General features: G+C 37.7%; 1 pseudogene; it reads left to right on the plus strand.

Annotated features, from left to right (window-relative positions):
* The first annotated feature begins 11,567 nt into the window (after positions 1-11,567).
* LOC150004632 (nucleosome assembly protein 1-like 1 pseudogene) lies at positions 11,568-13,008 on the plus strand (annotated as a pseudogene).
* Positions 13,009-13,423: the final 415 nt, after the last annotated feature.

Here is a 13,423-nt window from a genome sequence, read left to right on the forward strand (position 1 = left end):
TGGGTGCACCTATGTTGGGTGCATATATGTTGATGAGGGTTATATCTTCTTGATTGATTGTTCCCTTAAGTTTTATAAAATGTCCTTCTTTTCTCTTTTTATGGCCTTTTCTGTGAAGTCTGTTTTGTCTAAGTATTGATACCCCAGATTTTTTTTCATGTCCATTTGCTTGGAATACTTTTTTCCATCCCTTCATTTTCAGTCTGAGTAAATCTTTTGTTTTGAGGTTTGTCTCTGGTAGACAGCATATATGTGGGTCATGTTTTCATATCCATCTGCTACCCTATGTCTTTTAATTGGAGCATTTAATCCGTTTACATTTAAAGTTATTATTGACAGGTATTTATTCATTTCCTTTTGTTCCTGTGTTTCTCTCCCTCTCTCTTTTTCTTATTTTTCTTACAGCATTCCCTTTAGCATCTCTTGCAATGCTTGTTTGGTGGAGATGTATTCTTTTAGTCTTCCTTTGTCTGGGAAACTCCTTATTTCACCTTCCATTTTGAAAGAGAGTCTTGCTGGGTAGAGTAGTCTTGGTTGTAGGCCTTTGTTTTTCATTGCTTGGAATATTTTTTGCCATTCCCTTCTGGCTTATAGTGTTTCTGTTGATAAATCAATTGGTAGTTTATTTGAAGCTCCCTTTTATGTTATTTGCTCTTTATACTATGCTACCTTTAGGATTCTCTCTTTGTCTTTGAATGTTGCCATTTTAATTATGATGTGCCTTGGTGTAGGTCTTTTTGGGTTCATCTTCATTGGGACCCTCTGTTCTTCCTGGACTTGCATGACTTTTTCTCTCATCAAGTTAGGAAAATTTTTTGTCATTACTTTTTCAATCAGCTGTTCTAGACCTTGCTCCTCTTCTTCTCCTTCTTGTATCCCTATGATTCTAATGTTGTTTTGTCTCATGTTGTCCTGCAGTTCTTTTAAACCCTCTTTGCTATTTTTAAGTCTTTTTTCATTTTGTTGCATTGTTTGGGAATTTTTTTCTATGTTGTCCTCTAACTCACTGATCTGGTCCTTTGCTTCATTTAGCCCGCTTTTGATTGATTCTACTGCATTCTTCAGTTCAGAAATTGTATTCTTCATTTCTTCCTGCTTCTTGTTGATAGTTTATATGTCCTCTTTTAAGCTGGTGTAGTTCTCAGTAAGTTCCTTATAGCTTCCCTGGAATTCTTTATACTTCCCCTGAGCTTCCTCATTACTATTGTTTTGAATTCCATGTCTGATAGTTTGCTTGCTTCTATGTCATCTATCCCTCCTTCTGGAAATTCATCCTTTCTTTTGGGTGGAGTGTTGTTTCTGGTTGGTGGGGTTTTATTCCACCTCCCCATTTTGGGCACTGGTCTTGTTTCTGCTTCTTAGATTGATCTGCTTTTATTTTCTGCCTTTGTGGTGTGGGCTTCTTATATACAGTTGTTGAGCTGCTGTCTCCAGTTGACACCACTTGGAGGGGAGCAGTCTGCTTAAGTGATTTCTCCTGTAGAACTTGGGATGCTTCCATATTGGGACCTATTCCGCTGCTCTCCCAGCTCTTTCTCAAAAGCCAGCACCCAAAACTTATTACAAAGTGCCTCTCGTTCATTTCACTGTCCTTTATCTTCAGCCAGAGGTGAGGCCAGGGGCCGGTTGACCCATTGCACACCAGGGCGGGTGGGTCCAAGGCAGACTGGTTGCTCTCCTGTTCCGGCAGAGGTGGAGGCCTCTACTCACCTGCGTGTGGCTTTGTTTTGGGCCTATTGGGGTGGGTGGCACGTTGGTTTCACGCCCATTGGGGCGGGTCCAGGTGGCATCTGTGTCCGTGTGTGGTGGCTGGCGAGTTGGTTTTGTGTCCATTGGGGCGGGGCCATGGGCGCCTGTGTGCGGCAACAGTGGGTGCCTATGCTTGGCTGCCGGCCTGCTGGTCTTGGGCCAGCTGGGGCATGCCCGGGTGGCACCTGGGTGTGGTGGCCAGTATGTTAGTTTGGTGCCTATTGGGGTGGGCCAGGTGGCTGGTGTACCCGGCAACTTGATTTTGTACTCCTTGAGGCGGGGCTGCAGGCACTGAGTATGGCGGAGGTGGGCGTCTGTGCCTGGTGGCTGGCGCATTGATTTTTTACTTGTTGGGGAGGGCCTCAGGGGCATCTGGGCACAGCGGCTGACAAGTTGGTTATGCGCATAAGTAGGGGGACGGGGGCACTTCCCTGTGCATGCTCGCATGACCCAGGGTGAGGGTTGGGGAGTGGGCGAGTTCGCTTCTGCACCTGCACTCCTCAAGAGTCTAGTCCCACCCCTAACCTCTCCTCCTCTCTCCACAAAAAACAAAAGAGAAAAAGAAAAAGGAAAAACACATTCATATATACACAGCAGTTCACTGTTTCCTGCTTCTCAGGGCCAGATGCCACCTGGCTCACTCCTGGCTCTACCAGTGGGCAGAGTCCTGCTCTCCTCCCAATTCCTCTCTGAGGAAACCTGGGTTCACTATAAAGTCTTTGTGTACTTCCAGCCGAAGCTCAGGAAGCCAACCCAATCAGAAATCCCATCTTGTCCCTTTCTCCTCTGCTATCCTCACCAAACAGGTCACTCCCTGATGGTCTCTGATTCAGCAGTGCCAAGGCTCAAGTCCTGCCAGTATCCAGATGTTAACTGAGATGTTCTGTCTGCAATTAGTCCGAACTACAGACAGGTCTTGGGAGTAAGAAATCGCAGCCTCCCCTCACTTCTACACCATCTTCCTCTTCTATGTGTCATATTTCTATAAGAAATATTAATTAAAGTTGTTCCAGAGGTTCTCAAGCCTCTCTTCATTTTTAAAATTTTTTATTTCTTCATTCTGTATGGGGTGACTGTTTATTTCTTCCTTATGTTCCAAATCGTTGATTTGAACCCCAACTTTCTTCCCTTCACTGTTGGTTTTATGTGGATTTTTCTTTATTTCACTTAGTATTCCCTTATGTGTTTGTGTACACAATCATTTCTGTAAGCATCATTAGCACCAGTGTTTTAAACTCTACATATGTTAGGTTGGCTATCTCTTTGTCACTTACATATCCCAATTATAGGGGTGCCAGAAGGAAAAGAGGAAGAACAAGAAGTTGAAAACTTATTTGATAAAATAATGAAGGAAAAACTTTCTAATCTGATGAAGGAAATGGACATACAAGTCCAAAAAGCACAGAAAGTCTCAAACAAGCTAGACCCAAAGAGGACCACACCAAGACACATCTTAACTAAAATGTGAAAAGTTAAAGAGAAAGAGAAAACCTTCAAAGCAGCAAGAGAAAAGGACATAGTTACCTACAAAGGAGTCCCCATAAGACTATCAGCTGTTTTCTCGAGAGAAACTATACAGACAAGAAGTATTCAAAGTAATGAAAAGCAAGGACCCACAGCCAAGATTACTCTATCCAGAAAAGCTATTGTATTTAAAAATGGAAGTGCAGATAAAGTGTTTCCCAGGCAAGGTAAAGCTAAAGGGGTTCATCATCACGAAGCCCTTATTATATGAAATGCTGAAGAAAAACATTTAAGAATAAGAAGATCAAAACTATTAACATTAAAATGACAACAAACTCACAACTGTCAACAAATGAATCTAAAAAAAGAACTAAGCAAATAATTAGAACAGAAACAGAATCACAGATATGGAGATCATATGGAGGGTTATTAATGGGGATGGGGTATGGGGAGAATAGGAGAAAAGGTGCAGGAATCAAGAAGCATAACTGGTAGGTACAAAATCAACAGAGTGACGTTAACAATAGTAAAGTAAATGGAGAAGCCAAAGAACCTATATGTATGATCTATGGACATGACCTAAGGGAGGAGGTTATTGCTGGAAGAAAGGGAGGTACAGGGCAGAGGGGGGCAAAGGGGAAAAAATTGGAACAAATGGAATAGCATACTCAATAAAATCTACTTTAGAAAGAAATATTAATTAAAAACACTGCACAAAGGTAAAATTACCCTTCACATACCAAAAAATATTCTTGCAAAATGGAAAGATGGATGCAGATATTCAAACAAGAATTCCATTCATGCCAGTTTACTGATGTGACATACACAATTTATGGTGAGCACTCTAAATTTTCCTGGCTTGAGTAATGCAGTGTATTATATCATTACTAACATCACTGTTTTAACATCACTTATATATAACATGATAGCAGATATCCTGTTAAAACTTAATTTTACTGAATGTTATTATCTACAAAATTTTTGAAAAATTAATTTTTTAGATGCTAATAAAGAGGGTATGCTTTGTTTTTAATATATTGGTTTATTATAGAAAGTGCAAAAATCCTTTACACACTGAAATGCAAATTATCCCTAAAAATCTTTGCTTAGCTCTCTGGAGAAGAGCTGAGTCAGTGTCCTTTCTGGAAACTATTTTTTTTGATAAATCCCATTGTAAGGAGCCCCTGGGTTGGCAGCAGGGTGAAAAAGTACGTACTCTATTCAAAGTCCCAATGAAACTGGTTGCCAAAATTTGTTACAGCTTTTAATGTCTTGAGCTTTTATTTTATAATTGGACATAAGCTTGAGTAAAGTTTGGTCTATTCTCCAAATATGAAAATGCCACTGTGTGTAGATTTCATCATTTGCTTGGAAGCCAGTGATTATCCAGTCATAGTTCAGTGATCCTTTAGTGGCCATCCATTGATACTCCAGTGGTCCTCCAGTGACCACTCAATCATAGTCCAGCGATTATCCAGTATTGTGCACTATAATGGGATGCCGCATAAGGAGGCAGGACATCAGTTAAAACCCTGATGTACAACCTTCTAGCCATTTGACTTGTGGGAACTTATATTTCTGACCCTCTATTTATTTCCCCATTTTTTTAAAATGGAGATTTCACCTTGTGTGCATAAATCAAGATTAATATATGGCATGAAGAAGAGATTTGAAATAATAGTTGCCTCTTATAAAACCATATAGATTGGTGATCCTTGAAAGAAGAACCTTGAACTACAAAGAAACTTGTCTGTTCACTGAAATTTGAAAAATGAATAAACGGGTAAATAAAACCAAAGAAACAATGGAAAACAATCTAAAGATAAAATTACTTTTCAGAATTCAGAAGAAATAACAGTAAGTTAAAAACATCTGAAAATATGGAATTTTAAGTTAATGAAAGTGAATATTATCTCATGAAAGAATGTCTCATCCATATAGGAAATAAATTAGCAACAGACTTAGTAAAACAACAAATAATGTCAGTTATGTGTTGTAAAACAGTGGTTTTGGATGTTTGTGTAAACTAGAGTAATATTTTCTTTTGGATACACAAATTCAAACAAGTTAATGTTTGCAATCTTACTTTTATTTCTTTTTAGTTCTCTTCAGTAATGTTTGTGATAGAAACATGTATTTTCCTCTAGTTTGCCCACCTAATTACCATAAATACTTGTGTGTTGCCGCTATGTATACTGGGTATATGAGGCTTGTCCTTTAACAATGGATGTGAAATATTATGGACTGCAGGCCTCAAAACACTGATCAGAAGCAGTTTGGCCTCAAAAACATGTTCCATCAACCCAAGATGAGGACTGATACTTGAAAGACTAAAAGAGTCTTTCAGAAATTACTAATCCAGTAACACCATTGGTATGTCTACCTGATATTCCATGATAAATAGACACATGCAATGAATAATTTTGTTCACAGAAAAGTGCCTTAAATGAAATTTGCCAGATGTTGGCAATCGTTCATTCCAAACCCACATCTTATCTCAGAAATGCAAGAGGAGAGTTCCCCAGTCTTTTCACCTGTTGGGCCATATGTGCATCTCTTTTCAGTGGTTATGAGGAGAAAATTGGTCACAACTTCTGAACACTTCAGGTGTTTTTAACCTATCCAATTGGAAATACGTGCTTCCATTCCTACGTCTTCTTTTCTTATTTTTCTTGAGATGTTCACATTTCCTTCTCTACCCACTGGCAAATTCACAGTCCCATGTGGTAATTTCACCTCCTTGGAGCCCATAACCAGTGGCGGATTTCTCTCCATCCACCTACCCTCTACAGATGCTCAGGTGGTCTCCCTGTTACAACAAGGTACCAAAGTTCTTATTACCTTTCACCTGAGCTACAAAAAATCTTCTATTAATACCCTACAACACATACAACAGTCTCTTGGGTTCATTTTATTTTGTTACTTCAGAGCGTTTTAGATTTGCATGGAATTAAAGTTGAGGTGTAGTGTAAAGTAGTAGCTGATGTTGCTGATTTCCACAAGACTACCAGTTGATTGGCACAGTTATTAGAGTTTGCATTTCCAAGTAGATGTTCCTGTTATTATTGTCATGAAATGGAATGCCTGTGGAAGCATTTCTGAACTCTATCTCCTCTTCTGTCAAACTATTTGTCACTTCTGATTTCAACACCACAATATGTTCAACAATTGAATTTTGACTCCTAAATCTTTACATTCAAGTCCTGAAGACAGGAAGTCCACCAACTGCTATTTTTTCAAAATTGTTTTAGGTTCTTGCCATGTCCATATAAATTTCAGCAACATTTGGTCAATTTATAGGTATATATGGAAGTAAAAACTCATCAAACTGTATTCTTTAAATATGTGCAGTTTATCATACACAATGATGTTCTTAAAATATTGTAGGATTTCACTTCCAGAAAGAGGGAATAGACATAATTTCAAAAATCAACAGTAAAAGACAAAAATTTCAAGTAGAAAATAGAATGAAGAGACATTTCACCAGAAAGGGGATTTGCACAGATGTCAAATGTGCATGTGGAAGATGTGCATTGTCACTTACCATTAGTGAAACTCAAGTTAAACCCAGTCTGAGTTACTACATACTTATCAGAATGGCTGAAATGAAAAATAATGACAACACCCAGTGCATACAAAGATGAAGAGAAACTGGATCACTTATGTAATGCTGGTGGGGAAGTTAAATTTTACAGTCAATCTGGAAATCCATTTGACATTTTTTTTAAAAACAAAATTTGTAACTGCTATGTGACTTAGCAATTGCACTCATGGTATTTGTCTTTGAGAAATGAAGATTTATGATTATATAAAACCTGTACACGAGTGATTACTTTAGGTTTACCCATAACAGGCCCAAACTGGAATCAACTCTGATTTTACAACAGGGGAAGGAGTAAGGATACCTACACCGCTGAATACTGCTCAGTGGTAAAAAGGTTCAAACTAGTTATTACTTACATTCTGGATAAGACTCCAGAGAATGCTGAGTGAGAAAAGCCAGTCCCAAAATGTTACATACTGTATAATTTCATTTATATTGCATTGTTGACATGACAAAATTCTGAAAATGGAAGACAGATTAATGGTTGCTAGGAATTGATGCAGGGGTGAAGGTGGGGATAAATGGGGTCACCAAAGCTATTAAAACACAGTGTAAAGAATTTATGTCATAACCTTACTTGTGATAATGTTTCTGTCTGTCAGGTGTTACCTCTGGGGAAAGCAGATAAAGTGTGTATGAGCTCTCTCTGCACACAATTGAATGTGAATCTACAAATACCTCCAAATAAAAGTTAAATTTTAAAAAAGGATCATCACACAGAAAATAATTTTTCCCTCACACATGTGACATGTAGAGATCATTTACTCTCTGAAATTGTCATGTGAATCACATCTACAGACTTCATAAAGTCCACTATTGCAATGTTACAATTTTTATTTTAAATGGTAATTTATTTTAAAGACCATAATAGAAAAAAGTTGACTTTAATATTTCCCACATAATCACCATTTCCAATGCTCTTTTTTTTCTTCCCAAAGATCTGAACATAAAAACAGAGACTTACCCAGTCTCTTCTCATTTTTTAAGTGTCAGTACTGGTCCTACTTTTGTTTATGGTGGGTGTGGTGCTTTACATTTTATTCCGAGTTCATGATTGTTTCTGTGGAGTGGTTGGTCTGAGAGCAGTTCACTTGGCCATTAACAAAAGTAGTTTTAACATTTTCCAAGTTTTTAAAAAAAATTTTTTTACATTTATTTTTAGAGAGAGAGGAAGAGAGGGAGAAAGAGAGGGAGAGAAACATCAATGTATGGTTGCCTCTTGCACACCCCCAACTGGGGACCTGCCCTGCAACCCAGGCATGTGCCCTGACTGGGAATCAAACCAGCAATCCTTTAGCTTGCAGGCCGGCATTTAATCAATCCACTGAGCCACAGAAGCCAGGCCATTTTTGAAGTCTTAACCTTGAGTAAGTCACATAACCCCCAATTTCCTCATCTATAAAATGAGCAGTTGAGATCATGTAAGAAACCTGTAATATCAGATGCTCAAAAAACATTGGTTTCCATTTTTATTATGCACCCATGAAATCACAGGGAAAAATTGGGATTTCCCCAAATTCTTTTATTCTCTACAGCCTTTCTATGCTGTTCCTTCTAAAGCATCATAACTCCCACCCCCCATCTCTGCGCATGGTTCTTTTATTTAAACAGTCAGGTTTGAGCATATTTCAACTCCAGAACTTGCTATCATTTTGGTTCCGGCATGAAGAGGACAGACCCAGGTTCTGTCCACACTCACTTGTCTTCAACTGTCACTCACCAGATGCAAACCTCATCCTTCCATAAAGGTACTGTAACTGTGCCTCCAAATCTTCTTAAAATATAGTTGCTTCTTGTGATACAGTTATTTTTTTTATACCTGAGCCATACCCTCACACAAACCCAGCACACACACACTGAGAAAAAGGCTGACCTCATTGAAGAAAGTTCAGGGAGTCCATAGAACACAACACCTTACCTGTAGTGGAGATTGGATGAATTAAAAAATGAAAATAACAATGATTGACTCTTCTCATCTTTCTCTCTTTCAAATTACATTATGTGGATTTCTTCCCATTTCCCCAATATATATTTTTTAAATTTCTCAGATCCTTTCACCTTTCCATCTAGATCAGAAATGTGTGGAGTCCACAATAAAAATTAACACATTAAAATTCTGATCTGAGCTGAATGTGCCAGCAAATAATAATCTGCTGGGTGTTATTACTGCTATTCAATACGAGTGCTTAAAAATCAGTGTTATGTTCAACTTCTGATTTCTTCTGATCCCTGGATCTGCAATCTTGGACTGCATTGTTCTTGGGTTACTATGTATGCAAGCAGTTAAAATTTTGGAGTTGTCTAAATATATTTCTGTTCTGTTCTGTCTCCAAGGCACTGCTTTTTATCCAAATTTTAAACAGATTTTGGTTATAATTTTACACTTCCAGTTGATGTATAATTTGCTGCTACTGTTTGAAAACTGTAGTGGATTTATGACTTTAGAATTAACATATTGTCCTATAGAAATAGTACCATATTAGGTACTATTTCAGTTATACCTGAAGTGGATGGAAAGGTGAACCTTTGCTGAGTAGACATATTTGTACAGATAAAATATATAAAGTGATTTCTTTTTTAAATAGAAGAATGTGAACCTCTAATTATCCTTAATAAGAACATTGCCGCCCTGGCTGCTGTGGCTCAGTGGATTGAGCATCAGCTTGTGAGCCAAGTGTCGTTGGTTCGATTCCCAGTCAGGGCACATGACTAGGTTGCATGTCAGGTCCCCAGTTGGGGGTGCAAGTGAGAGACAACTACACAGTGATGTTTCTCCCTCTCTTTCTACTTTCCTCTCTCTCTAAAAACGAATAAATAAATAAACAAAACAAAATAAATAAATAAATTGTTTTTTAAAAACTAAGAACATTGCCTTATTTTATGATTCAAGTGATATACACATTGTGGTAGCAATAATAAGCAGCATTTTCTAGTAGTCAGTAGACACACACCTACTTCCATAAAGGAAATTAATTTTGATGAGCAAAAGTGACATAAACATAACATATCTGACCATACTTTTAATTTTTTAAGACACCCTGAAATACGTGACTAAGAATTTCTATGGCCTCAGAAATTAAAATCCTGAGTGAAAGGAAAAAACTATTTCTTTTTGACCAAGTAAATTTCATTTAATGGAGCCATCAGTAATGATTATTCTCATTCTATCAATATCTACCCAATAGAAGGATTAAAATGAAACACGTAAAGGATTCAATTGTGTGCCTGCCTTAGAAACAAGGTACTCAATGGAAATAATCTCTGTTTGTCTCCCTACCCCAGTCTAATCTCATTACCAAAGATTTTGTCCTCAGGAAGAAATACCTGAAAGAGGAAAACCAAATTATAAGTTTTAATGGGAACCAGCACCGGGCAGGGGCAAACTCAAGATATTTTCTGCCAACAGAAGAGTAGCCAAATGACTAGTGCACAGGAACCTGTGTGCTCAGGCCATCCTCACCCACTGAGCTGCAAACCACCAGAAGGGTGGTGGCCAGGTGTCTTTCTCCAGGCTTGACAGAGCCAAGCAAGTCAGGTCAACCACTTCCCCAGTCAAATGATAAAGAAGCAATTCGATGATTTGGAAGAGTATTGTGAAATTTTGCTAGTAAAGAGATGTTTCTGAAATGTCTGTAAATTGCATTTTAGAAAATAATTTCCAACTTTAAATAATGGAGCAATCTAATATTTAAAATTATTCTGAAGCAAGTAAAACAAAGTTTAAAAATGTGTTGCAAAGTAAGTTTCCAGTAATCTGTTTTCCAACTTCTGTTTTAATCACAGGGTATGGTTTAAAGCTGGGCACACCTATAGTGGACATTACAAATGTAGGAACTAGAAACCTTGACTTCTTATTGTCATTTTCCTTTGTGATGTAGAAAGATGGTTAACTCCATGAGGTGCAAATAAAATTACACACAATATAATATGTTGAGAAAAATCGCCAAATCTTAAATTTAAATTGTTATTTATATAAACACAAATTTTATAGAGGTAAAATTCACATGATATAAAATTAATGATTTCAAAGTGAACAGTTCAGTGGCATTTAATACATTCACAGTGCTGGGCAACCACAATCTCTATCTGGTCCCCAAACATTTCCATCACTCCAGAGTATCACCCTGTACTTGTGAAGTAGTTCCTTCTGCGTTGCCTCTCTCCTACCAGACCTGTCAACCACTCATCTGCTTTTATTCCCAATGGACATACCTATCTGGTATATTTCATATAAATAGAATCATACAGTATGTGACCTATTGTGTCTCTCTTTGTTCACTAAGCAGCATGTTTGTGAAGTTCACCCACATTGTAGCACCTGACAGGACTTTATCCCTTTTAGCTGTTGAATAACATCCCAATAAATGAATATACCCAAATATATTTATCCTTCCATCTGTCCATTTTCACTGTTTTTGTGTTCTGTATGTTGTAAATAGTGCTGCAATAAACATATGTATACAGGTTTTTTGGATAACTTTTTTAATTTGGGGGGAGGTATATACTTAGGAGTGAAACTGCTGGGTCATATCTTAATAGTTTTTAATACTTTGAGAAACCTCCAAACTGCTGTTCATAGTGGCTAAACAAATTTACATTTCCAACAGCAATGACAAAGTTTTCCATTTCTCCTCATGGTCACCAACATTTTTCACTTTCTGTTCTTTGGGGTTTTTTTAAAGTTGTGAACACAAACATTTGCTGCTTGAATGAAGCAATGTGTACTGAAGAATTAAGCTTACAGGCCTCCTGCTCCTCCTGCCGCCACCCTGAGTCACTTACTGCGCAGCTCCGGCCGTCTGGCTCCCCGTACTAGCCATAGATATTTGGAGTTCTTACAATATGGCAGACGTTGACAACAAAGAACAGTCTGAACTTGATCAAGATTTGGATGATGTTGAAGAAGTAGAAGAAGAAGAGACTGGTGAAGAAATAAAAATCAAAGCGCGTTAGCTGACTGTTCAGATGATGCAAAATCCTCAGATTCTTGCAGCCCTCCAAGAAAGACTTGATGGTCTGGTAGAAACACCAACAAGATACATTGAAAGCTTGCCTAAGGTAGTTAAAAGATGAGTGAATGCTCTCAAAAACCTCCAAGTTAAATGTGCACAGATAGAAGCCAAGTTCTATGAGGGAGTTCATGATCTTGAAAGAAAGTATGCTGTTCTCTATCAGCCTTTATTCGATAAGCGATTCGAGATTATTAATGCAATTTATGAACCTACGGAAGAAGAATGTGAATGGAAACCAGATGAGGAAGATGAAATTTCAGAGGAGCTGAAAGAAAAGGCCAAGATTGAAGATGAGAAAAAGGATGAAGAAAAACAAGACCCCAAAGGAATTCCTGAATTTTGGTTGACTGTTTTTAAGAATGTAGACTTGCTCAGTGATATGGTTCAGGAACACGATGAGCCTATTCTGAAGCACTTGAAAGATATTAAAGTGAAGTTCTCTGATGCTGGCCAGCCTATGAGCTTTGTTTTAGAATTTCACTTTGAACCCAATGAATATTTCACAAATGAAGTATTGACAAAGACATATAGGATGAGGTCAGAACCAGATGATTCTGATCCCTTTTCTTTTGATGGACCAGAAATTATGGGCTGTACAGGGTGCCAGATAGATTGGAAAAAAGGGAAGAATGTCACTTTGAAAACCATTAAAAAGAAGCAGAAACATAAGGGACGTGGGACAGTTCGTACTGTGACCAAAACAGTTTCCAATGATTCTTTCTTTAATTTTTTTGCTCCTCCTGAAGTTCCTGAGAGTGGTGATCTGGATGATGCTGCTGAAGCTATCCTTGCTGCAGACTTTGAAATTGGTCACTTTTTACATGAGTGTATAATCCCAAGATCAGTGTTGTACTTTACTGGAGAAGCTATTGAAGATGATGATGATGATTATGATGAAGAAGGTGAAGAAGCGGATGAGGAAGGGGAAGAAGAAGATGAGGGAAATGATCCAGACTATGACTCAAAGAAGGATCAAAACCCAGCAGAGTGCAAGCAGCAGTGAAGCAGGATGTGTGTGGCCTTGAGGATAACCTGCACTGGTCTACCTTCTGCTTCCCTGGAAAGGATGAATTTTCACCATTTGACAAGTTCATTTCAAGTTTTTTGTTTGTTTGCTTGCTTGTTTTTGTTTTTGCAGCCTAAAATAAAAATGTCAAATACAATTTTAGTTCTCACAGATAGTCTTAATTTTGTACTAATTTAGGCAGAAGTAGAGCCCTAGCTTGAATTAAATATTGTACTTAGTTTACCATGATATTGAAGAAAAGGGTGCCAACTTCGGAGGAGGTGTACTGCATGTAAGAAAGTGTAAAAAACAGACAAATAATGTAATTTTTCTTTTTTAAAAAAAATTTTACAAGACAGGGCCCCAAACCTCTGATTAATTCCAATTCTTATTATTTAAAGTATGAGCATATTATTTACCCATCCTTCTGCTTCCTATGTATTAAAATGGGTAGTACTGTTTACTTAACTACCTCACGTGTTAGGTATATTAAGTTAAATTATACAAAATGTTTCTCAACCTTATTACAAGCTTAAAAATTTGGACCTATTTGCACCACAAATATGATATTCAGCCTTATATTCTACT

The sequence above is a fragment of the Furipterus horrens genome, unplaced genomic scaffold, assembly GCF_987537825.1.
Source record: "Furipterus horrens unplaced genomic scaffold, mFurHor1.1.pri manual_scaffold_7, whole genome shotgun sequence".
NCBI classification, from domain to species: Eukaryota; Metazoa; Chordata; class Mammalia; order Chiroptera; family Furipteridae; genus Furipterus; species Furipterus horrens.